This window comes from Leptopilina boulardi, unplaced genomic scaffold (assembly GCF_019393585.1).
Source record: "Leptopilina boulardi isolate dan_hultmark-lab unplaced genomic scaffold, ZJU_Lbou_2.1 LbouV2_332, whole genome shotgun sequence".
Taxonomy (NCBI): Eukaryota; Metazoa; Arthropoda; class Insecta; order Hymenoptera; family Figitidae; genus Leptopilina; species Leptopilina boulardi.
The window spans coordinates 3176158-3203280 of NW_026137899.1; the positions used below are offsets into that span (position 1 = coordinate 3176158).

The 27123-nt window shown below is 26.8% G+C and overlaps 1 protein-coding gene across 7 annotated transcripts in view; it reads left to right on the forward strand.

Moving 5' to 3' along the window:
- The window catches only part of LOC127285401 (synaptotagmin-7), an 858561-nt gene that overhangs the window by 593851 nt on the left and 237587 nt on the right, over window positions 1-27123 (forward strand). Inside the window, exon 1 of one of the 7 annotated variants that reach the window (XM_051311401.1) lies at window positions 7514-7921. The exons of 5 other annotated variants lie outside the window; for them this stretch is intronic. The gene's annotated coding sequence lies outside the window, so the exon portion shown is untranslated. Of the gene's footprint in view, window positions 1-7513; window positions 7922-27123 lie in introns of those variants that run through there. One more of the 7 variants, XM_051311402.1, reaches the window with a different exon arrangement.

Below are 27123 nucleotides of genomic sequence, written 5' to 3' on the forward strand. Positions count from 1 at the left end.
CAAATCCTTAATGATCGTCTTGACTCTGAGTCTGTTATTTGATCACCTTTTTGTTTTACTGTTAAAAACGAAACTCTTCTTGTATTTACTTTATGTAATAAAACAAGCAAATAAATTATAACTTAATTATAACTTATAACTTATAAGAAATTGAATTAAAATTCTTTTCGACACTGAAAAATATACTTAATCAAGGGAATATATAAATGAATACCAGTAATAAGTATAGGTTCTACTAGTTTTAATAAATAATAACTTAATTTTGTTATTTATTAAAATTAACGTGGATATCTATAAATTATTACTACGATTTTTATAAAAAATAATACTTTTTAAACAAATGGAATTTGTTTAAATAATTTTAAATGACAAATATCAGTTAAATTATAAAAGTATATAGGGTCAGTTGGGGTAAGTTTCTTCCTTTAAAAGGTAATATTTGCGTGTTTATTTTTTTTAAGTTGTTATTGACGTTCCCAGGATTAATTTTATGCAGCAGAATAAAATTTAGATAAGCTTTAAACGCATGAAACTGACTGTCCCCATTTATCCCAAAATTTAGAAAATTTCATAAAATTTGGGGTAAATGGAGACAGTATAGTTTCTGAGAAAGTATTAAGAAAAAAGTTTCCTCAAGTATATTACTGTATTTAGGGATGAAAAAACTTGAAAAAAAATTTTTTAGTAGATATATAATAGTTGAACCAATTAAAATTTTTTTATTTTATTTTTCATTTTATTTCAGTATTTTGTCTCGCATTTGAAAAAAAAGACTTAAAAATTATACCAAATTTTTTTCTTATTCTTTATGATTCCCATAACAGAAATTCACTTGAATTTTTGATTTTTGTTAATTTGGTTAATAATGACAAAAATCAAAAATTCAAGTGAATTTCTGTTATAGGAGTCATAAGGAATAAGAAAAAAATTTGGTATGATCTTTAAGTCTTTTTTTTTTGAAATGCTCGACAAAATACTGAAACAGTTTGACTTTGATTTTCAAATTTTTATGCATTGAGCGATAATTTGAATTATCTTGCGCCAATTGTCAAGATAAAAGCTTGGCAATACTCAAACCTTTTACAGGTGATCTGAGGTTAAAATATTGACGTTGAACTTAATTTTAAATCTGTAAATTAAGCTCCAAAACCTCTTGTCCCCATTAACCACAACTGATCCTAAGCTATTAATAAGATAAATTATTTAAGCAGATAATATTAAAATTTTCAAACTTCCAAAAACACGTACTTATTCTTTTTACTATTTTCTACAAAACAGTTTTACAATGCATCTCATGGTGTATTTTTTTGCAAACAACTTATATAAACGATTATAGAGATAAAAATTCGAGTAACAATTTAAAAGCATTAGTGTCAAAATTATTATTAAAACAATATTTATTTCATCATTTATATTTATTTTCAATATCTGAATAAAAAATCAAATGGGATATATATGTTTTTTTTAAACATACTCTTATAAAACCCTTTTTAAGACCCTGTAAAAAATTTTTATTATGTAAAATAGAAAATGCATGTAAAATATTTTTATCAAGAATAAATATCTCTCCAAAAAGGAATTTTTTTAGATCCACTTCTTTTATGGTTTTAGTTTCAGTTCTTGATATACAGCTTTGAATACAGAGATAAAAATTTTAGTTTTGCTTTGTGCATTGAAAATTATGAGAGAAAAAAAATTACTTCATCTTTATTATGTAACTGAATAGCTTTATTTTCGATACCCTCGCTCTGTTTCGATTTAAATATTCTCTTTGTCAATTTTGTCGAAGCTAATGAGTGTTATAATATAAGATTCTTTTCTTTCTCTTCTTCTAGTTAAGATATTTTTATCCATATATTATTAATGTTTCAATAAAAATGAAAATTTTTAGAATTTATGAAATTTAGCTTCAAATATATTTAGGAAATAAATAAATTAAATCTAATAAACTAAATTTTCTACTATAATAACATATTTTTTTCATAGGTAGAAATTCGTTTAATTTTAACAATTTAAAAAAAATTATTTTTTATCCCTCAGGCACAAACATGGCTAAAAGCATCTTCTATATCAATTTTACATAGTAAAAACTAATACATGTCCTGAAGCTGTTCATAAATTTTTGGAAACATTAAAAAAGTTTTTATACATATAAATAAAATAATAGCTTGTTATTTTTGTAATATTGGAAAGAATTTTTAGTTATTAATATATATAAAAAATATTATTTTTTAATGTTGGTAGGTACTTAAAAATATCCAAAAATCAAATTAAAAAATACTTTGCTTTAATATTTTTTTCAAATTTATTTTAAAAGAATTGATTTACATATAAATCTTAATCTAATCATACAATTTTAACCTAACTTATTACTACAAATGCGCGAGTGCTAGTGCTTCCGTTTCCAGTTCCTCTTACCCAAAATGGCTTCATTCCCATTGACGCCCATCCACTAAATTTTTATAAGTATTTTACAATGACGAAATTTATTATAAAATAAAGTTTTTTTCATTTGTTATTTTCTTTAGTGTCTTTTAGTAGTGGTAACAAAATTTTCACTAAACTATTGATCAAGGTGAAATCAGGGTTATGTTTCAGTTAGGTACAGCTTTCAAAGAAGAATTAATTTTTCTATACCTTGTGGACACGAAGTAATAATAAGGAGACTTCACTCTATGTATTCAATGTCCTCAGTTTAGGGAACATGATGATCGAAATTTAGAACGTGGCAGCTAAAGCGCCCTTTGCTGAAAAGCTGGAAAATACAAAGTTTATCACAACCAACAATTGGTACAGTTTACAGTCTTAGCGATGATTAACACCCTCTTATAAAACAAGTCGGTATATGTTATTTGTATAATGATGAATTGTAACAACGGTTTTTTTAAAGTTAGTTCTACAATAAGCGTTTGAAGAATAATAGAAATATTTAGGTACATTTTTAATCCAAATGAAGAAAACAGAAAAACACGTGGAAGCACAAACACGAACAGTGGATAATCTGTATTTCCATAATTTTCGTCAAGGGGCGCTTGTGCTGCCATGTTCTACAACTTCTACTCATCATGCTCCCGTAAAGAGTGAAATATATCTTCTCTTCTTCTTCTTAAATGACTTGAGGCTTAGCCAACTGTCAGAACAATAAACTTAGAAGACGAAAAAGTTCTAGAATACACTATATGCTACACTGTTGGTAATACAGGTTAGACAACAGCAAAGTAAATCCAACTTATAGGAAATTTGAGATTGAATCAAATATATTGTTCGCTTGGAAACGGACAAGTCGAGTACAAGGAAAATGACTTTGCCATAAGTTGAATCTATTCATGAATCATAATAAACTCCCCTAAGAAAAATACATGTGAGAATTGAATTCAAAGCGTATAGCCCATACATTGATATATATAATTGATCTCAATAACAGTTTCTAACTTTCAATCAGAAAAATAACACAATGGAAGGTTAAAGTAAGACTACTGTAGTCAAGCTCCCTCTGGGCAAAACAATGAGAAACAAACTCAAATTGAGTGAGAAACATCAATTGTATTTGTAACGCGGGAAAATGTCAACACCGGGTTTCAAACACTTTAAATATACTTAAACCTTGAACAAGGGGTATACAGTTAAGATATTAAACTGTCGAAGACCATAACACTGCAAGGTGACACCGCAGATATACAAAACATGTTTACATAGTTCCTCAAAGCATTATAAACAGCAGAGGTCACAGCACAATAACAGTGAGTCACCTCAAACTCAGATAAAACTAGTAAAATTTATGAAAAATCACACGGAACAGAATGAAAATAAAATGGATTCTCAAGGTGACACAAAAAATTTGGATATTTCACAAAGAGGTTACGATGAGCGAGGGTAGAAGTCACACTCGCTTATAGAACAAAACTCAGAACGGATCAGGATTAGAACAAACTTCACAGAACACTTCAGAGAGCACGTGGTAGAACGAACGGTTTAATAAAAAAGGTTATATAGTTGCTTTCAAAAGCAGAACAAATCATATGTATTCACATCACAGAACTTGGCTAAAAATGAACTAAAACTTGTTTGAACAAATCAAAGGTAGAACAAAATCACTAGTAAATGCATGGAGTGCCGGAACATATTCCGTCCGGTCACTACCGCTGCCAAGTTAGAACTCCGAGTGAAATATATCCTTAAGGGGTTAAACCACTCTAGAATTTTCAAAAAATCAAAAAATTTTTTTTGCTTTAAAAGGCGCCTAAGGGTGTATAGAATAAGAAACAATATCAGTTATAAGTCGAAACACTTTTTAATTTGGAAGGTCAATTATACGGCGCAGGCATTGCAGATTGAAGGTATATCCAAAAAGTCGTAAGTAAAACTTTAAACTCGTTTTTCTCAACTGTAGCTTCTCAATAACATTATCTAGAGAAAGACGTACGGATTTTTTTTATGTTGCATATTTTTTTTGTTATAAACAATTTAGTGTCAATTTTTTAAGTAAAAAACTCGGTTTTTCCTTAAAATGTTCGCCATTTTTGCAAAAATCAATTGAAAAAAATCCCCTACGTCTTTCTCTAGCTTTTAAGATGTAAAAATAGAAAGAAATTTGTTTTTTGTTCTAGGATGAAAATTGGAGCTAAAACCTTTCCGGCCGCGACGTGATTCCTCTCAGAAAGGGTTCCTATCACGTACCTGTAAATTTGATATTTTAAAAAAAAATAATGAAGTATATTTTTTTTCTCTTTAAAGTGTACCTAATAAAGATATGTAAACATATTTTTCAGTACATATAAACTTTTCTTGAAAAAAATTTCTAAAGTTAGCCTTTTTTTGAGGCTCTAGAGTGGTTTAACCCCTTAAGGCGCTCGGACACCTCCAGCTGCCTGCACAGGCAGCCTCCCACCACGCAGAAAACGTACAAGAGTAAGAGAGACAGAAAATTCAAATTTAAATCTACTGACTCTCTGATTGGCTCTCACTGGCTGCCTGTGCAAGCAGCCAGAGGTGTGAGTGCGCCCTTATTATTACTTATGGCTCGTGGGAATCATACAAGTTTGACAAAAAGGGAATTGTTAGCATTTGAATAATTCCAATGCTTTTTTATGAAAGCCTTCTTACCGGGCTCTAATATACTAATAATATTTATTTTTATGCTTTCTGTGAATGATTTAATATAAAAAAATAACGTTCTTATTTTTAGTTTTTATTTTCAAAAGCTTGCCATTGTTTTAAATTTTGATAGTTTTGAGTAATTCGAGGTTTAGCCGCTAAAGAAAATTCCACAGAAGAGAATGCAACAAGAATTTTTTAAATCGGTTAAATAATTTAAAAAAATATAAATTTGACTATAAGAAAATTTCTATCTGATCAAATTCTATTAAAATAAAAATTTCTAACATTAATTTTAGGCATTATTCATGTGTCTCGATTTTTTTCTTTCATCTCAGACGACAGTGGTATTTTTTTTGAATTTTTTATAAAAAATAATTTTTTCATTCATTGCAATATTCTCTATTTTCGTTTTTTTCCAATATTTTTAAAAATATGATGTAACAAATGAATTAATAAAACAATTCGTAGGGGAGACCGGGGTTAAAGGCCTGAGCAGAATAGAACCGGAATCGCAAACGCAACCGGAAGAATGAGTTATGGAACCGCGTTTGCGATTACGTTTCTATTCTGCTCAAGCCCTAAATGTAAAACTGTCAAATCCATTAAAATTCTGTATCTCTAAATGGAAATAGTTATAGGGTCAAAATTTGGACTGTAGAAGGGCCTTGAGACGAGAAATGAACGTCTGTAGTTATGTGTCATTCACTTCATTTTTGACGTATTTATAACGTAAAGTGTGTTGTGACAATAACGTTATAAATGTTAACGACGACGAAACTTTTTTTAAAAATATGGAAAAAATGAATGTTGCAGTAAATAAAATAAGCTATATAAAAATTGCCAAAAAAATATTTTTTTTTATCTAAGCTGAAAGAAAAAACAAAAAGTTGAAAATATTATTAGGGTAACGAAAAATTTTGACTCAACTTCATATTTTCTGAAAATTGAATCATATTTTAATTTCCAAAAGGTATTTGAAATTAATATTTATTATATTTGTTTATGCGTTAAAAACATGGTTATAAACTATTTTTTATTTCGAAAGTAAGTGAGAAATTGTGAAAAAATATTGGACCTATCAATTGCCGGTTGAATGCTCTACCACTGAGCTACGGAGGGCCCATGCCAATACAATCTCATAGTCCTTTTTTCACTTTATTCGGCTACTCTTATAAGTTTTTGTTTTTTTTTTAATTTTCCCGAAATTATGATGTCAAACTTTGTGTCGAACATTTGCAAGTTGTCCACCAGGGTTTGTGTGACGAAACCTACTATATCGACTTTTAGTTTGAAAAATTCACGGAATGGATATTTCGATTATTACAACCAAGATGGAATCAATTAAGATTTGTATTTTTTCGGAAGTAAGTGAGAAACTGTAAAAATTATTCGACACTTTTGACTCCGCTTTCACACAAACCCTGGTGGACAACTTGCAAATGTTCGACACAAAGTTTGACATCTTAATTCCGGGAAAATTAAAAAAAATATATTTTTCAGTTTGAGGTTATGTTACGGTCACTACTTTACTTAAGTAATTATTTTTAAAACATAAAAGTTTGGCTATGTAAAATTTTTTTTTACCTTTTTGAAATTTAAAGATTTCTTAAAACGACATTTAAATTTATTCAAATTGATAAAAATAACATCACTATTTATTGCTTAAATTTTTCATAAAGTTTAATATTATTTATTTTTTGATACAGGGATGGCAACCGAAATTTTTTCGATTTCCCTCTAATATTAATACGAATGAAAATATTTGTGTGAATTTGAATTATGCTGAACAAAATATATGCATTATAATTACTCAATTTATGTATAAATTTATTTTATAAGCATAAACATTGAATCTCTAAATAGTTGAACACATTGTACAATTTTCACAACAAAATTAATATTATTTCATTAAAATTTTGCATTAATTATTTGTAGCAAATAATATTTATTTTTTTTGTATAATTTTGTCTACTTTTAAATTAAAAACCGAAAAAACAAAATTAAAATTTCGAAATAACTATTTTTATATTAAATTTGTTTTCGGTTTCTTAAAAATTTCTGTTTTTTCGGTTATCGGTTTCGGTTATCATCCCTAATTGATATTATTTTAATAATAATAATTATTTATATTATCATATATATTATTTTATTATTACATTTACAACATTGATCGATTCGAATGTTAAAAACTCAGTAATTTTTTTATTTATTTCAGCTTTCAGATATTGATTTTATTATAAAAATAATCATAATTATTTATTTATATTATCGTATATATTATTGTTAGTAAATTTATAACATTCGATTTAAATATGTTATAAAGTGAGTAATTTTTTATTTATATTTTTTCGAGCTGGATGAGTCGGCTTTGCAATTGACATGGTAAATTAAACTCATGGTGGACCGCATGGTGAGAATCGAGGACTTTGATTTAAAAAGCAGTTTACCATGAAAGCAAGATGGCGCCAATGCGTCGAAGACATGAAAAAGCTCCCGTTGTGGACCAGGCAACTCAGTTAGTGGTGCGACTCCGTTTGAGTCGGACCAATGCTCCTCTCGATTAACGGCACGCGCAACAGGACCAGAACTGTCTGATCCAATAGTGATATTTTCTACTGTGATATTTATGTACATCTCAAACTTTATGAGCTATTTTCTAAAAGTGTGACCCTCCTTCTTGATACTAAAGACAAATTTTTTGAATATGTAATCCACCTTTTTCTCATCTGATGCTTGTTTTTCCCTCTATTCTTTTAAATGATAAATAGTCTATTGTTACATATTTTGTGGTTCGAAAAATTAAATGTCGTTCACAAGATTGATGGTAAGGTAAACTGTGCTTTTCAATGCCCGGTAAAATATAAAACACGCTAAATGTTTTTCCAACACCAAAATTCTTTTCTTTACTGAAGAAAAGAAAAAATTTTTTAGTTTAAAAAAAAATGTTCAACAATAATATAAAGGAAAAATAATTATTTATCTAAAATAATACTTTAATAATAGGGATATATTTTATTAATGATTACATAATTGAATAAAAAAATTTGTTTCTGAAATTAATTTTTTTTTTAAATAATAATAGAGAATTTACTTTGAAACTCTTTATTTTACACGAGACTAAAATAAAATGGAAAAATGTTGCAAAAAAGCATAAAGTTTTTTTTAAAAATATGAGAAATATTTTATTTAAAAATTTATATTTTTAATGAAAGAAAATGTTCAGAAATAAATTTCTGAATGTTATTCTTTAGAGATTATGAAACGTACTCTTTATAATTAAAAACATAAAACATTTTTTTAATCCTGCTGAACAAAAAAATTGTAAAAAATTTCCGTTAAAAAACGATGTTCATCTTAATGTATTTTTTTCATTCTAAATCGATAAGAATATTTCTATATATAAAAAGAGAAATTTATATAATGAAAAATGTACTTTTTGATGTATAAAAATACACATGAGAGAAAGAGAGACAATCAATGTCTCTGAACTTTCGATATTCTATACTCTCTCTGAAAGGTGATAATAATGCGAAGAGGGAAATTTCTCGAGCGAAGGTAAAATTGATTCTCGTGTGTAGAACGAAAGTTTCATGTGGAAAGTTTCGGTCTCACCTGTTACTCTTGCGGTGGTTGAAAGGAGAGTTGATATCTCGATAAGTTGTGTTCCTTCTCTTTTCGTCGGCGCAGACAAGCTCTTTGTTTTTTTTCTTTTATCAATATTTTTATTCACCATTCTTATATACATAACACGTCGCAGTTTGTCACGTCTTTTGACTTAAATTACATAATTTTCCATTCAAGAGAGTGATTTATACGAAAGGATATATATTACACTTTAGAATTTTGTAGAGAATGTCACGACTTGAAAGATTTGTATTTGATATCGATCCTGTGACTTTTTTTTCTTATATTACTAATTTCTAGAAAGAATAGTCGTTTAATTATATTTTCTTTTTTAATTTTGTTTTCATGCTTAACGTAATTAAGACCTGAGAGAAGTTGAATGTTAGGGAACCTAAACAAACAAACTAAGGGAAATAATGCAATGTAAAATTTTCTAAATTAATATTTTTTATTAGATTAATGAATTTTCAACACACTGAGAGAAATATACTTTTAACCAATGTAAAATTTTCTAAATTATTATTTTTTATTAAATTAATGAATTTCCTACTGAGATAAATCTACTCTTAATACAATTTAAAAAATTTCTAAATTATTATCGTTTTTTGGTAGATTAACGAATATTCATTAATTAACTTTAATTTATTTTTTCCAAAAATAAAAATTCACGTTTATAAATAAATTAATTTTAATAATAATCATTTTTTTATTTATCAAATTGATTATTTTTGAGATTGGAATTATTGTGCATAGGAAGAAATTTTTACACATGCGCATTAATAGTTAGAATATTGTCCGCTCCAGCGGTTGACAGGTGAAGGCCAACGGAGAATAGCTTCGCGAACACAAAGCATGAATTCGAAAAGGACAAAAATATATTTGTGTTCCTTTCCATCTCACACTTGACGTTCGCGAACGACTTTCGCAAAGTTATTCTGCTTTGTCGGTTTTACATTGAAATTTAAAAAATTCGTGATGGAAATATAAATAATTTCATTAATAATAAAATAATAATAATAATATAATCATATTAAATTTCTTTTAGTTTAAATAAAAATTTATAAATGTTACGATTTAGTTTTCTAAAAAAAAAATTTTAACCTCTATGCAGTCTTTGTAAACATACTTACGAACACGAAGTAATGTAAAAGGAGACCTATCGGAATCTACTCGGAAAGTAGATTTCGTTATAATTCGTTATAATTGGAGTCCAATTCAAACATTTGAAATAAAATATTTTTTTATGAAAAACAAAACTGAGAATATAACATTTTATGTACAATTTATATATTTGCTGCAAAATAATGTTAATTATTTTAATATCTTAATAAAAATGTTGCAATGTTGTCGCTAAGTCCACTTACCGCCTAAAGGAAATTACGTGAAGAATAAAATCAACACTATATCTTTTTCCACATACTTTCCCGACTTTTTTCGAGTCTCCCTATAATTCACTTGTAACAATTTTATTACATTATTTTTTTTTACTTTTAATTAATATACCCTATATTAATACTTTCTCTTCTGTTTAACAAATTTATATATTTTACTTTATAAATAGATTAAATTCTAATTTAATCGTAATAAACAATATTGTTGAAATTATAAAAGTTATCTACACACCAAAGTTTATTATTCTGCAAAAAAAGAAAAATATTAAATTGCCTAACAAGTTTCTCGATCAATAAGCTGTGCTAAAGGCAGAAATGAATATTAATATCTTCCATCAGCGTGGAATGCAAAGAAAGCTTTTTAAAATGTTCAATTTTCATATTCAGATATTAAATGGCGAACTAAATCAATATTTTAAAAAATGTTCCTTAAAATACAAAATACTTTTTTAGAAGAATCATTCATTGTTATTGGATATTTCAACGTTATTAAATTTTATTTTTTTTAATGGAGGAAGTAGAAGTCTCCCTTAAAGTTCCATCTTGAAAGTAATTTGCATTCATAAATCGAAGAGTGGGTTTGAGAAATTCCGTAAAAAGTTCGTAACACGTTAATCTCGACAGTAATCGTGTTAGAATTTCCATTGCTGACAAAATGATTCAGCAGTAGACCATGAAAAATGTTTTCTGGAAAATTCTTAAGAAACGTGTTCAGAATTTTCTTTGCAAAATAACAAGAGGGGACATCAAATAATACAACTTAAATTTTATAATTATACTTGATTATACATACCCAACTGTTACCGATTTTTTTTTATTTCTTTTCAAAAAAATATTTTTGAATTGAATATTTATTATTTTATTTCACGTACATTTTTTTAAAATATGAACTTGTTTCTTATCGTCTTTTATCGATTCAGGGGAAAAATTATACCCTAGCTTTAAATGTACAAGCTTAATATATAAACAAAATTTGTATTCATTAATCTCATGTCAGTATTAATTATAACCTTAGAAGATATAAAAAAATCGTCACTTTATTATTCTGCGCGTTTAATTTTTAAAATTAATCTTATCACAAGAAAACTTAAGTTCTAGAATTTTATTGTCAAGAGGAACATTTGGCTATTATATTTCAGTATACAATATCATTTTAAGTGGGTACTCCTCTAACTTCCAATAAGAATTTCATGTGTTTACATACTTAACATAAAATTATAAACTCTTTTTTAATTAAAAATATAAAAATAATATAAAAAATAAATAAAAATGTAAAATAAAATTAAATATCAAGAAAGTTAAGGAGATAATATTTTTAGAGCTATATTTCTGGGAAAAAAAGAATTTCTTAATATTTTATTTGACAGTGCTTCAGTTTCGGATAAGGTGAAATTTTGTGAATATTTTTCGTTAATTTCAAATGTTCTAGGACATAATAGTTCAAAAAGCTCGAATTGACTCGTTTGAATTTTAAGCTTATTGGACAAGCTTAAAAGCTTTGTTTCATTTAATCTTTCTCTTACACTATATTTCGATTCATTGTTTAGTTTATATAACGATCCTCGAATGAATTTAATATAAACCTTCAATTATATTTCAAATAAACTATTATCGTTCTCTATATATATGACGCATTTCACGTGTAATGTCCTGAGTTAAAAAAATCGATTTCTCGAAAAAAACTGAAACTTGGGGAAATTGTTGTCCTACCTGATGGTAAAATATCCCGAAAAAAATTTTTGATCTTTTTGAAATTTTTTGGGAAATAGAGGGGAGGGGCAATTTTATCAGTTTTCCTTGACACCGCCTATTATTTGAATTTTTGCTGTCTATACATAATGCAATAAAAAAAATTTTGTCAGGTATGTTTTCTGAAGATTTTTTGATGCTCTTTCTAATGGTGAATTTTTTTTTTTTAAATTTTTGAATTTTGACCTTGTTTTTCTATAATTAAACATAATTTTGCTATTTTCACCAAAACCGATATTATTTTTTTAAAAAAATCTTCAAAAAATATACCTGACAAAATTTTTTATTTCATTTAGAGACAGCAAAAATTTAAATAATAGACGATGTCAAGAAAACTGATAAAATTGCCCTTTTGTGTCCCCTCCAAAATTTAAAAAAAGTTAAACAATTTTTTTGGTATATTTTACCATCAGGTTGGACAACAATTTTTGAGAAATCAATTTTTTAACTTAGGATATTACACTTGAAATGCCTCATATGGATATTTATTTGATAAAAATTGTCTCGTATAAATTGCATCTCATTTTTTAAAAAACTTTTTATAAAATTTTTTATGAGGAATTTTTGGTTATTTCTTATAATCATACTGTCATTTTACTATCACGAAGACGGTTCTCTCTAGGTCACTCGTCAGTCTTAATGGGTCACTGATCCCTCCCTCGAGGAGAACCTGTTTCCCTAATAAAGGGCTTTTAAGACTCTTCTCCGGCTTAAAGAGATGTATTTTAACCTTTTATATTAAAAAAGTATCAGAATAAAATTTTTTTTAAATTCTCTTTTCTCTTAGATAAAAAATTAGTATTTACATTTCAGGAAAATTCGCTTTGTACTTTTATTTTCACTTCCACTTAAACTAAAATTTATTGCTTTACACTTTTACATTCACTTATACTAACACTAAAATTTCTTCTCCACTTCCTCTCTAACATTCACTTCCACTTACACTAAAATAAATTAGTTTACACTTTTACTAAAATTTCTTTTGCCCTTTTATCTCACTTTTACTTACACAAACATTAAATTAAAATTCCTTTTGCACTTTCACTTATACTAAAATTAAATAATTAAATTAATTAATTAATAACTTTTAAATATATATTTATACTGACATTACACTAAAAATTTGTTTGCACTTTTACTTAAATTAACTTAAATTAAAAAATTAATTAATTTTCACTTTTACTTGCAGGTGCTATTTCTTATACTTACACATTAAAATTCATTTTCATAAATTGTCATTTATTCTCACTTCCACTTTCACTTAGACCACACTCCAAAAATTAGATTTTAACTCCCAATAAGACCCAATAAAAGTTCCACCCTTTTGGGGTTATGCCCCTTAAAAAATTTATTTTTAATTTTTATTAGAAAACTGATATTTTTTTACAACAAAATTGTATAAACATAAAAATGGAATAACATTGGGTTCAAGAGAAAATGTAAAAAAACATTTTTGCCCTGTTTTTCATATTTTCTCTTAAACTCAATGTTGTCTCATTTTCCTATTTATACAGCTTTTTGAAAAACCTTTAAAATAAAAACAACAAAAAATTGAAGGGCGCATAAGTGCTTAAAAATGAAAAATGTTCTACTAAAAATTAGATATTTTTTAGTAATGGAAAAGGACCGATTCGTTGACGGTTTTACTGCTAATTAGTAGTTTTCTACTAATTCAGATTTAGAAAGTATACAGGGTGTACCAAAAGTATGGAAACTTGCAAATATCTCGAAAAGTACGCATTTTCGTAAAAAATGTGCAAAACAAAAGTTGTTCCCAAAAAAAAGTTCTACATTTTTGAACCCAAAAAATTGGTCCCGGGACCCAAAAGTGAAAAAAGAAGTATCACGAAAATGCGTACTTTTCGAGATATTTGCAAGTTTCCATACTTTTGGAACACTCTGTATAAACAATCGATTAGTCGGTGTAATACGTCAAGAGAAGAGAAAATTTTCTTCGAAATGTACTGTAGACTTAACCCTTTCGTGCCCATGGGACATATATGTCCCACCTACAAAAACCTCCAGAACTCTTAAAAGAGGGTAACGTCGCTTTAAAAGGGGGAAATTGTATTCAAAGGAGAGTAAAATGAAAAAAGAATGTAGGTAAAAGTAAAAGGTAAAATGACCTATATGATGAGATCAAAGTACTTCTTATTGAAATACCGACAGTATTGATATCTTTTTGTTATATGGAGATGTAGCGGAATTTTTAATACACTGGAATCTGGATCGGTGAGCTCGAGATCGGTGAAACTTGTTTACTTATAAATGTGGGCGAGTAAAGGTGGGTGGTGTAGCGGGGACTAAGTGTCGACCAATCCCCTGAGCGAACGATCCGCTTGATCGGTGAGAAGCCATCCCTGAAGAGACTCACTGATTCAGATTCCAGTGTACATCCAGAAAAAGTAATGTTCATTATGGCAGAATCCTCACATATATATCAAAAATATAAAACTCTTCATTTGAGAGGATTATTCTCTCTCACTTAAAGACTAATCCACTCACATTGTTACAAGTCCTGCACAATGCATGTATGAAGAACAATTTTTATTATATTATAGAGCAATACAATGTTAAAAGGGACTTAGATTTTAACTCCTACACTCAAAAGTAAAAACTAGTAGATTTGACTACTTTTAAACTACTCTGCCTAGTACAATAGGTCCTCAACTAAATTTAAAAAGTTGTATTAACTATAAGAAACTAGATAAAACAAATAAGAATGTAGTTGATACATTATATTTTGTATAATGTACACTGTTAAAAAAATCTGTATTAAATTTAATAGACAATGTAAATTGATTTAAACTTGAATTTATATGAAAGAAATTATTTTGCTTTATTAATAAAAACTTATTTTGTACACAAGAACATGTATAAATTGAGTAAAATGAAATTTTTTAATTCTGATTCCTATAGGTAATGAAATTTAATATACTTTATATATAAATTCGCTTTAATATACGCAGTTTCTTAAATTTAAGTACTTTATGTATATTAAAACTACGAATATTTTTAACAGTGTAGTGGTTTGTGTATGGTCTAAAAAAATCCTTATATTATGTGAGAAAAATTTCGGTGCGTAAAGTAAATTTCAGTGCGTAAAGTGAACCACTTTACACACCGTTTTAAAAAGAGCTTCTTTACACACACTTTTCAGTGTGTAAAATTTAACTTTAGAGGTTAGTGTTGCAAAAAATATATATTTATAGAGAAATCAAATTATAAAATAGCGACAATCGATAATGAATGCTTTTCCGACATAAATGCTCTTATCAGTCCAAGTCCATTCAACACTTTACAAACTCTTGGCGCATTTCCATATAAAATGTTTGCCAATTCCAAGTATGCTCTAAACTTCCAGTTTAAATTGAAGTTTCATTTAAATTTATCCATCTCTCCCAAAAGATCCGAATATAACACTTCAACATAAATTCAATTTCTTATTCATTGTTTTCCTGATACGATTTCAGCATTCGAATCAAAATCAATTATTATATATTTAATTTCTTAATTTACTAAAATATAATTAAGTATATTATAATTTTCACACTGTATATATTTTTGCCTTATTGTTAGATATTTTTGTGTCATATATTACATTTTTGTTTTGATTCCAGTTCAATGACTTCTCCCGAAGTTTATAGGAGGTTGAAATTTTATGTGACTAAATTACACATATTGCAAAAATTTCCCTATTCAAAGTAAGGCTGACAGTTTTTCCATTAGGCCTAAGCAGAATGAAATCTCTAAATATCTTTTGTATAGTTTTCATAAAAATTGTTGAAAAAGTTAATTCTGATTTTCTAGTTATACTTTTTCAAATGTAAATTCTTTTATCATTACCTAATTTAAAAATGAAAAAAAGTTTGACGTTTTTCAAAATATTTTTAATATTAGGGGTCGTGAGCGATCCCTTATATATACTAAAGCATGTATGTGAAAAATGATTTTTCAAATATTTCTATTATTGAAAATATTAACATAAAATAAAAGGACAAAATTCAGTATATTGCCAGTGAAAATAATGGATAAATTTTTAAATAATTCAAAATAAGTTTTATATAATAGTATTGTTCATAAATAACTATAAGGATCAAAAAAATATATATTTATAATTATATTCCATCAGCCAAACATTGGGATTGCACTCTAGAGTCTGTCTCAAATCGAATATCCAAGGGATGTTGTAAGTATTGAAAGAAATAGAATTATAATTATCATTAAAACTCTATAGCCTTATTCAGTCTTCTCAAAGTAGAACAAATCATAGCAAAAACATTTCAAAACTGTATTCACAAAAAAGGCGGACATTTTAATGTTTTACAAATGTTTTTTTTAAATCTTTTTGCCCGTAATTTTGAATTTTTCGAAAAATAAATTTATCCACAAATCAAGCACAATTTATCACATTTGTTTTTTTGGAAACTTTAATTTTTTTATATTTAACAATGTTTTTTGGTTTTTTGCTCGGAATTTTAAGAATTTCCCAAGAACACTAGGAGTTACAGACTTTTATCTCAAAATGAAAACTACGAAAGACTATTAGGTCGAATTCACAAGTGTCGAATTGACAGATGCCCTAACCTCTATTTCCATTATTTATAAATTGTTATTTAAAATAAATTTTATTTGATGGAATTTCAATATTTTGTAATTTATAATTTGTAGCTCAGTGAGTTACCCATCTATGACATTTATATTTAATATTAGTATAGCCGATAATGTAGATTTTCGAGTACATACATTTTTAATTCTAATTTATTTATTAGAATTTATTTTAAAATTTATTTATTTCTAATTTCTAATTCGGCGTCAAAGGATTCGGAAATTTGACAATTATGTGGCGCAAAAATTCACTTTGCATTTTCCAAAATACACAGAATCTGATTCATTGCGGACAACTAATCAGGTAAGTTTATTTCGTAAAATGCAAAGTGAAGAAAATTTTTTGACGAAGGTGTAAATGCTCCATTATTGCTAAAATTAAAATTTACTATAAAGTCACTAAATTTTCACTATGGCAGGGTGCGGTAGTTGACGAGAATTATGACAAATGGCGAATAAGGACAATGGAAACCAAAAAGGGACATTTGACATTTACATTTCAGACTCATTTCGATTTAAGTTTTTTGATCGAACTAAATTCAGATTTTTGCTGACTAATTACGGATTGATTTCATGTCATTTCTGGACTGACCTCAATTTGTCTTTTCGTACAGACTGATTGCTGACTAATACGGATCAATTTCTGATTGTTTTCGTATAATTTCTGGACTGATGTGTCAGGATTTAATTTGGTATCAGTCCGAAATTTTAACCATGAGAGGAACCAGATTCTCTTGTGTTTTTATTGACCTTTCAAAATATATATTAATGAAAAGAAAATTTCTCTGGGTATAAAAACTTAGTTTTTTTAGTAATTATAATTATTAGTCCAATGAATTTATTTTCATAATTTAGGAAAAAAATTAAATTTTTATAAAAAGAAAAAATGAGAAAAAGGATATAAGATTTAATGAATTTTTTTTTGAGACTGAAGATTGTTTTTAGATTTGCAGTGACTTTGACATTAGCATATAGATAAGTGTGGCAACTGTAGATGTAAGTACACTCACACTAAACCATTGCGAACACATGGTAATACCACATTTTCATGGCCATTCTCGGACAATTTCATTTTTAACCTTTATATATATGCTTGTAAATAGAATCCTTTGTATAATGACAGCATCCAGCTAGTATAGAAATCAATAAGGCTGAACATTTGTATGTACGTCAGGGCATCAGAATAAAGTAGGTCGTCGCATTTGAAATTCCGAACTAAGTTGGAGAAAATAGAGCGCTGAAGATCCTATTGTAAATTAGGGAATTTCGCCTCCTTGAATCATTTTATTAAAATTGTTTCAGGCAAACTTGAACGGATATTCTATATATTCTTCATACTAGTCACGCGGGTCATAAAATGACAGGACGTCTCTATGATTTTCTCATTTGCCAAGCCCAAGACGTTTTCGAAATTCCGCGCTAAATTTCAAATCTCATTTCGCATAAGCACACTTTTGTACGACTATCATTTCTGACTGGCATTCTAATGCTAATGTAAATGTATAATTTAATATCGCTCTTATTACAATTTCCGGTGGGTGTAATTTGAATTTTCATTACCGGCAGTAAAATGAAATACATGCGGAAAACATTTTGTTCAATTATGAAAAAGAAATTTTCCTTCGTAATTAGAAATTTTCTCCTACTCAATTCTACAACGGAATTTTTCACTCATACGTGAATTTTTTGTTTATTTTAATTTACATAAGTCTATTATAAAATTAAATTATTTATGTAGATTAAAAATGCTTTCAAATTGAATTGAAGAAAGTGAAGAGTTTATTTCAAGTCACATCAACTTTATTTTTTAAAAAATTCTTTTTAATTTATTTTTATCAACTATAAACGAATTTTACCCTAAATAATAGAAATACCTGTTACTACTGTTGAAATTAATTTCAAAGTGAGAATTTGTTAAACAACAGATGAAGATTAATCTCGATCAGAAATTGCTATAGTGTGGATTGTTGAAATTCCTAATGAAAACATCACTATGATTTTCTCATCTATCTACGTATATTTGAGAACTGTATTAAAATCTTTAGGAAGTTTCAAACAAAGTTGATAGATTCAGCAAATCGTTTCTTTTTTTTATACCTACTCTTTAATTGCTTCAAAATAGACTTGAATTATATCTTGACATTATTCGTCACCGGATATTATTTATGAATGACTATATGATTGAAACTATCTACTTTATATGTATATAAAAATTGTTAAGAAATTTTAGTATAAAGATCATTAAAATAATTTTTTTAAATATTAGATTTTAAATCATTTTAATAAGTAGTAATTAATTTTATTTAAAAAAATTCCGCTGTGTTTTGCTACATTTTTTTGCAATTCATTCCCGCACGAAAAAAATTAGTTACTGAAATTTTAATCACCTTTATAAAAGACTCTCTTATCTTACGGAGAAAATGGATTAAATACATTATGCGGGGTATTACGACACAGACGGGATAAAACGACATCAAGTTTTAAACATTAATTTTAATAATGCGGGGTAATATTACACAAAAGCTAGGTAAAATGACATTAGGCTTTAAACAGTAATTTTTATAATATGGGGTAATATGACACAAAAGTGGTACCAAGATTGGGTAAAATGACAGAAATATTAAAAAAAAAAAAAATAATTTTAGTATTGCTGGAAAATATGACAAATGACGGCATAAAATTGCACAAATCTTTAAAAATAATTTTAATAATGCGGGGTGATGTGACACAAAGACCGAGGAATTCTGGACAAAAGTGGAGTAAAATGACAAAAATATTTTTGAAAAATTTAAATGTCGTGATTGACCCAGTTTCTGTCTTTTTAATTTTAAAGATAACATTTATAAAAAAATTATTTTCTTTTATTTGTTTACTTCAATTAATAAGTCCGTTGCATGCCAAAAAGAATAAAGTATTGTTGACAAATAATTTAAATTATTATACGATTTGTAAAAATGGACGGTAACTGGGACAACGACGGTATTGCAAGAAAATATTACACAATGATGGGGTAAAATGTCACTACTCTTTAAAAATAATTTAAAATTGCGGGGTTATGAGACATAAAAACAGGATAAAATGACAAACATGACAAACGACATCTACCTATAAATTTTAATATTGCGGGTTAATAAGACACATAGGCGGATAAATTGTTTTAAGGGGGGAAACTCGTGTAAATGCACATTTTTTCAGAAATTTTTTTTAAGAAACTGGTAAAGTTTATTGACTTATAGTAAAGCATGCCTTAAAGTACACAATATAAGCTTTATAAAAAATTTTTTTTGTGCAACACTTTAAAAAAAGCATTACATTACATGCTTGTAAAGTAAGCGCAAAACATTACTTTGCTGCACTAGTGCAGAAAAGTACTTTGAAGGATGCTTACAAGTATGCACGTTAGCTGCATCGAATGTTATAACTTTATTTTTGTAAAATTTTGACTTTTGCTCGCTATTGGCAGTTAAATTTGTGTACAAAATTAATTCTATAGAAATTATTACATATTTTATGAATTTACTAAATATTTTTTATTATAAATATAAACATTAATTGTAGCTTGTTATTCAATTAATAAAAAGCATTTTTTCTAAATTGGTGTAGCACAAAGTACTATGTGCAGCAAATTTTGTACTTGTCGGAAAACAGCTTCTTTCGGTACTTGGTGCACAATATACTATTATTAAAAAATATTATAAAATCGCGGCGTTACAGGCGTTTGAAGTTGCATCTTTGATTTTGCACCGTGCAGCCTACAGGTCACAAATCTCATCCAAAATCAAAATTTTAGCCGTTAAAATACGCAAATATACTTTGCATGCAAAGAGAAAACTAAAAAAAAAATTTTTTTGAAAATTTGGGACCATTTTGAAAAAAAATTCACTTTTTTTATAAATAATCTTGAAAAACAATTGTTAAAAAAAATTTTAAAAAAAACGGAGCTCGACATGCAATAGCCAGTAAGATAAAGAAGATTTATGGTAAGTTTGATTAAAATCGGTTAAAAATTGGCTGAGCTACATTGCACGGCGCGCGAAAAAACATGTTTCGAGAAAAATGCGTTTAAAGTTTTCAATACATAAAACTAGTGTATTAACTATTGCATGCCTTGAAGACGTTATGTATTCGAAAATAACTATTGCACTAAAACCACGATATACTATCACTTGCTTGTGGAGCTTGCTAATAACAATTAATAAAATTATATTGACAAGAAACCGAAAGAATAGAGATATCTCGTGCTCATCGTTAACTGCATTTGGTAGCATCTGAAGTGCTAAACTTATGTTTACTATAGACATTCATACACCTACTTATAGATTAGTAATGTAGGATCATATTCTACATATAGTAAACTAATTTTTAAAGCAAAAAAAAATGTAAAAAAAATTTTTGTACACGAGTTTCTCCTCTTAATTTTAATTTTTAATTCTTTAAATTCTTTGGAAATGTAAGACATTCATTGTTATTTTATAAATTTATTTAGTATAATGTTCAGAATTTTTTAATTTAATTATTCAATTCAATCCATGAAGAATTTTTTTATTCGACAATTTCCACATAAAATTTCAATCTTTTTTTAAAAGAAGCATTCCATTCTTTTAGATTAAAATTCATTAAACTTCTAAATTGCAGTAACATGTAAAATTTTATTAGCATTTGATTTAATTTTTGAAAGAGAAATTTAAATTTTTATGTATTTAGTTGATAAGAAATTTAAAATCTATTTCAAGAATTTCATGTTTCTTTCCTTCTATTCTGTTTTAGAGTACTTTACACCGTTGACACTTTATTGGATTTTTAGAAATTTTTAAACAGAATTTAATGACAAATGAAGAGATAAAATTATTGTTATTATTTTCACAAAGAAATTATAAAAATTAATTATATTAATAATTATGAATTAGGAATTTATCACTCGAACGTATTTTAAATAATAACAAAGAAGATATCGATCACTCCGAGTCAGGATTACAAAGTAATAAGAACTATTCTTTAGTTTACGTTTCAGCAGCACTACTAATGCTCTCATGAGAAAGTGGAAATTTATTTACAATTTTTTTTATCACAAACATTTTTAACATAAAAGTACTTTTACAAAAAAACCGTTAACATGTAAAATATGAATTTTTATTAATTATTTATATTAATTATCAATAATTATTGATCAATACAAAAAATAATTTTAAATTAGTAATTAATGTTAATTATTATTAAAAAAAAACAATTTCAACTAAATAGGGGTGGGGAGAGTTAGTCAAAAACGTATATCTAAATCGTATTTTATATTTTCTCTTTTTATCACCTTATTTTCTTATGCCTATGTCATTATCTAAATATTCTTAACGAACGCAATTTTCTTCCAAAAATGAAGGAGAAAAAAGACGGAGGAAACGATGTGTTGTTCTCTTTTTACAATAGTATGAGTCCAAATGGGTTAAGTGGAAAATCGATGTGCGAGAAAAATTCGGACACCTTTACCAGTTTGTTTCTTATTCCGGCACGTCACTTTCTTTTAACATCCCATATTTTTGCACTACGGAAGTAAAACTTTTTGATGAGAAAATAAACTTTTCGCCTTTTTGCCAAAGAAGAGTTCATTTTATGTATCTTGCAAGAAAGTTGAACGCTTCTCGAGAAAATATCGCGAAATCCTATTAAAAAAGTAAAAATGAGAAAATGATAAAAATATAACTATTTTTTATCAAATTTACGATAGCGTAAGAGTATTCTTTTACTACGCTACTTTTTTTATATGTGACGCGCTTTGAAGAAAGGGATCTAAGATGCAAAAAATTATAGGTTATGTTTAGAAATTTTTTAGTGAAACTACACAAAGAGGATCAATACAAACCATTCATGTTTAAATCTTCATTACATCCAATAAAAAATAATTTTGATATAAATAAAAAGGACCTTTTTAATTGTAAACATAACCTGTAATTCATTTGCTGCTTAGGTCCTTTAATTCAGAGCGTCATTTTTCTATATATTTTTTATTATTTTTGTAAAAATTGAATTATTTTAATACTTTCCTTTAAATTAATTATATTTATATCATTTTCATAAGTTATTTATTATTCTTTATAAAAACTTTACTAATTTCGAGTAGGAAATTTTGCTCAGAAACATTATAGAACTTACATACAGAACTCGCAAAACACTTCCTGTGACCTTGAGAAGCTTTCCGCTGCAGAAACAACTAACAATAAGATATAATTGAAATTGTTCTAGTGTAAATATTTGTTACAATACGAATAGTGCAAGAGTAAAGAAACAAAAATGTTTTTTTTTTTTAAATGAAAAATAGAAAAAATACAATTTGAAAAGTGTAGGAAAATAATAATTAATTTCTCGCTTTCTGAAAATTCTTTAATCACCGTGTGTCTATTTTGGTAATCCAGAGAGTGTCATTTACACGAGTCAAAAGAAAGCAAAAATCGTTTTCAGAAAACCCCTTTCAAACGTGAAAAATGACGACCTACATTACTTTGAATCATTCTACGACGCAAATACTCTCGCTCTCTCTTATATGAACTAGACACTTTTCCCTCTGAATATAATGTATACATAAGTAAAGTTTATTATACATTTTTTTAAACCTGCTATTTTTTTACATTGTTCATTAATTTTATTTTAGTTTAAATATCAATCGATTTTACTTTACTTTTTTTAAATTTTATAGCATACAGTACATTTTTTAAAAATTATTTTATATTTAAGGAAGAAGAAAAAAAACATTTAAAAATATCAACAAATACAACTTATTGTAATTGATAAGAATCAAGAAATTATAATTGGTAGATAAAAATTAAAACTCCAAAATATAAAAAATCCAGAAATTAAAATTTATTCCAATTCACCGAATTTTTATTTGTACGAATTTTTAATTGATAGAATTTTTAAGACGCCGAATTTTCATTTGTCCTAAATTAATAATAACCAAATAAACAATCCACAGAAAACTTTTTGGCGCAATTTTTAAAATTGAACAATTAGAAATTATCAAGAATATCGCTATTAGTCAATAGTCGAGAGAATATGTAAATACGATTAAGATTGATTTATTATAATATTCCAGAAAGCGTGGCTTTGACTAAAGCGTACAAAAGTAAAGAGTATACATATATTGTAGTGGGTATGCGTGTGTATGTGTCGATTAAAGAGACATCTATGATGGATTGGCGTGAAAGAGACATAACTTTAAAAAGAAAACGTGATTTAAATTGAATATCTAACAAGGATAAATGAAAATTCGGCGTCTTAAAAATGTGTACAAATAAAAATTCGGAAAATTAGAATTTTCATAAAATAAATTCAATTATTTTATTGATTATTTAGAAATAATTTCACTTTCTTTATTCTAATCTGTATTTTCTCGAATCGTCTTATATCACAATCAAAATGTAACAAATTTAAATTATAATAAATATTAAAAAAATAAAATTTTTTTTATTTAAGGAAAAAATTTAAAAAAAATGATAATTTGAAGAAAAAATTGTATAACAGCACGTGTAGAACTTTTGGCAAATTGGCTCACGTCGGGCAATCCGATCGGTGCCACATCGGGAATGAAACCTGATCAGGGCCAGATCGTATTACCCCTAGTAGACCCCTAGTCTGGCCCTTGTTAAACCAAATTTTTTAAAATAATAAAAATTATTCTGGTTTAATTAATAATAAATAAGCTTAAATTATGAATAAATAACATATTTATTTACTAATTCTTCCATTTCTAAATTAACGTTAATAATTTATTAATTAACGTTGTAATTAATTAACTGGCGAATATAGATTAAAAGTAATATACATAAAATTAAAAAAATTAAAAAGCTTAAAATCTTTTAGTTAAAGTTAAGATATTAAATTATGTTATCCAATTAAATGCAATTTATAAAATATAATTAATTATATGCTTTATGATTATTATCATGAATCATCATAGGTGAATTTTCAAAAACAGTGAAAATATATTTTTATTAAAAACGCGTTTTTCGATGTTCTGAATCATTGTAACAAATTACAAATTATTTTTAAAAAAGAAAAAATAGTTGAATATTTTTTTTCGGTTTCACGTTAGAAACGCTGTGTAACCTATGGGCCTTAATGGGTTAATTATTTTTAAATATTTAATTAATTAAAACAAATATAAAAGCACTTTAAATAACAATTAATAAAATCAATCGCTCGAACTCTCTACGCGGAGACCAACTAGTAAAAAACACCAAGTAAAATAGATGGTGCGGAAAAATATGTGGGGAATACATAATCGTGCGTGGCCCTGGTCTGAGCTCTAAGACAATTTCTGCACGGATGTAGTTTGATTTTTAGGGATATGAAAAGAAAGAAACAAAATAAGTAATAAATCAATTTTCGATTTAGTAATGAAAGAAGTTTACGATTATTTTTTTTACATTGATGAAAAAAGTATTTTCTTCAATATTGAAGCAGAAATGGTTTAAAGAAACGAACTACTGGAACAATAGTATATTTTATCAAAGAGGGTGTAAATTTCTCTTAGAATCATGACAGCGCGATTGGCGCTGGTTTTTATTAGTCTTTGAAATATATTGCTTCGAGAATCCTTTATACAGAGTGCAAGCCGTAACCGAGAAGTGTTTCAAGAGACTATATCTGGACAATATTGGCAAAACCAAACAAGCTCCAAATTTCACAAAACGTAGAAAATCAATTTCGACCTCTATTGTCAATATATTATATTATATACACGGACAAAACTAGAGGGTTAAAATTAATAGAGAAACAAAATAAATATCTGCAACTGTAATAAAATGATAGTTTAATAGATCTTCTAAAATTAATTCTCGTTAGTGAAAAAACTCTTTGGCTTGTTTAATTATCCTATAGGGTTAAAAACTGGTCGACAAAAAGTGCACACAAACAAAATATATATCTTACGGATGTCCTAGGGATAACCGGAAAGTAGGATATTCATAAGATGTCTCAGGGATATCCATACATAGATATCCTGAGGACATCCTAAAGATATTCTGAAATGTCCGTTGCTGTTAGGGAATTGATCGAAATTAATTTTTATTATATTTTAGTTTGCGTTAAAATTATAATTCAAAATTATTTTTTAATTTAAGGTTATGCAATTGTTACCATCTTTCTTAATTAAAATAAAATTTTATAGTAATAATTATCATTTAATAATTATTTTATAATTACTTTTGCTAAGTTAATTTAAAAATTTTAAATTAATAATTTAATATTTGCTAAATAACATTGAAATGCAAAATGTATGTGTATTAAATTCATAATAAAATTTTATGAATTTAATTCATATACAGTTTTCGATGTAAAGTTTATAACGATATAGAAGCCTCTTTGTAATGTACGTACTGTAGATGAACAATTTCCATGACCATGGGAGCAGAAATATCCAATTTTAAATTCATGAAGCACATGTGGTTCTGGCACTATAATTTTTCAAAATTGATGATGTGTTGATTAATATGATGTAATTTTTTCTCGAGTTTTACAGAATTATTCTATAATGATATCATATATTTGAAATTGAGGATTTTAGAAAAAGGTAAAAAGGGTACTTCCCTCGATATTATATGCACTGCGAAACATGAAACATACATTTCATTTATGCGACTCGATAACACGCATTTACAACTCGTGAAGGCTTGTTTTTAACCCTAATATTTACTCCTCCTTGTGATAAAATAAGTGAAACAACATGAAATCAGATATAAAAAAAAGGCATGGAAAATTGCTCTGGACGTATGAGGAATCACCCGTGATAAAAGAAAGACAGAATTTAAGCATTTCAATGATAAAGCGAGAAAAATTCAATCTTTTTTAATTCCACTTTTTGCTAATACCTTCGTGTTCTATGATAAAACCATGTTTCAACTGCGAAAATCAATCCCAATCTATACCATTTTGTATCTCATAAAACAACTCAGTACAAAAAGTTCGATAGCAATATCCGAGATTTCATATACATAGCATAGCTGCAATAGTTGAAAAATATTATCTATGTTCATAAAAACACAAGTTTTCACGCATGTGTAGTAGAATTTTTGTTTCATTATTTTGAACATTATAAATTTTTGTTTTTTTACTTCGTTATTTTTTACATAAAATTCTTTTACGACCTGATTTTGAACAGGTTTTTTTTTATATTACATAAAATTTTTTAAACTTTTGATTCTGTGTATACAACATTTGTTAATGTTTAAAAAAAATTTTGTTCTAAATAACAAATTAAAAACAAATTTTATGTAAAAAAAATGTGAAGAATAAGTTTATATAACAAATTACAAACCAAATATTTTCATTCATTGTAAAAATATCAATTAAAGAAAAATTATAAATAATTAAAATGACAAATTAAAAACATCGAATGTAAAAATAGCAAATTTAGTTTAAAAAAATAGAGTGTGATGAATTTATCAAATCTTATAACAATAAATATGTAAACCAAGATTACTCCTGGAGCATATAACTGAATTCGCTGTGAGTTTAAGTCTGGTGATTAATTTAATACAATACACAAAGAGAATTAATTCATATTATGAGAAAGTCGGGAATTAGTTTGTTAATCTTAAATATGAATATATGTCTAATACCAGTGTTATTTTTTATAAAAGAATTCGAATAAAATATTTAACAATAT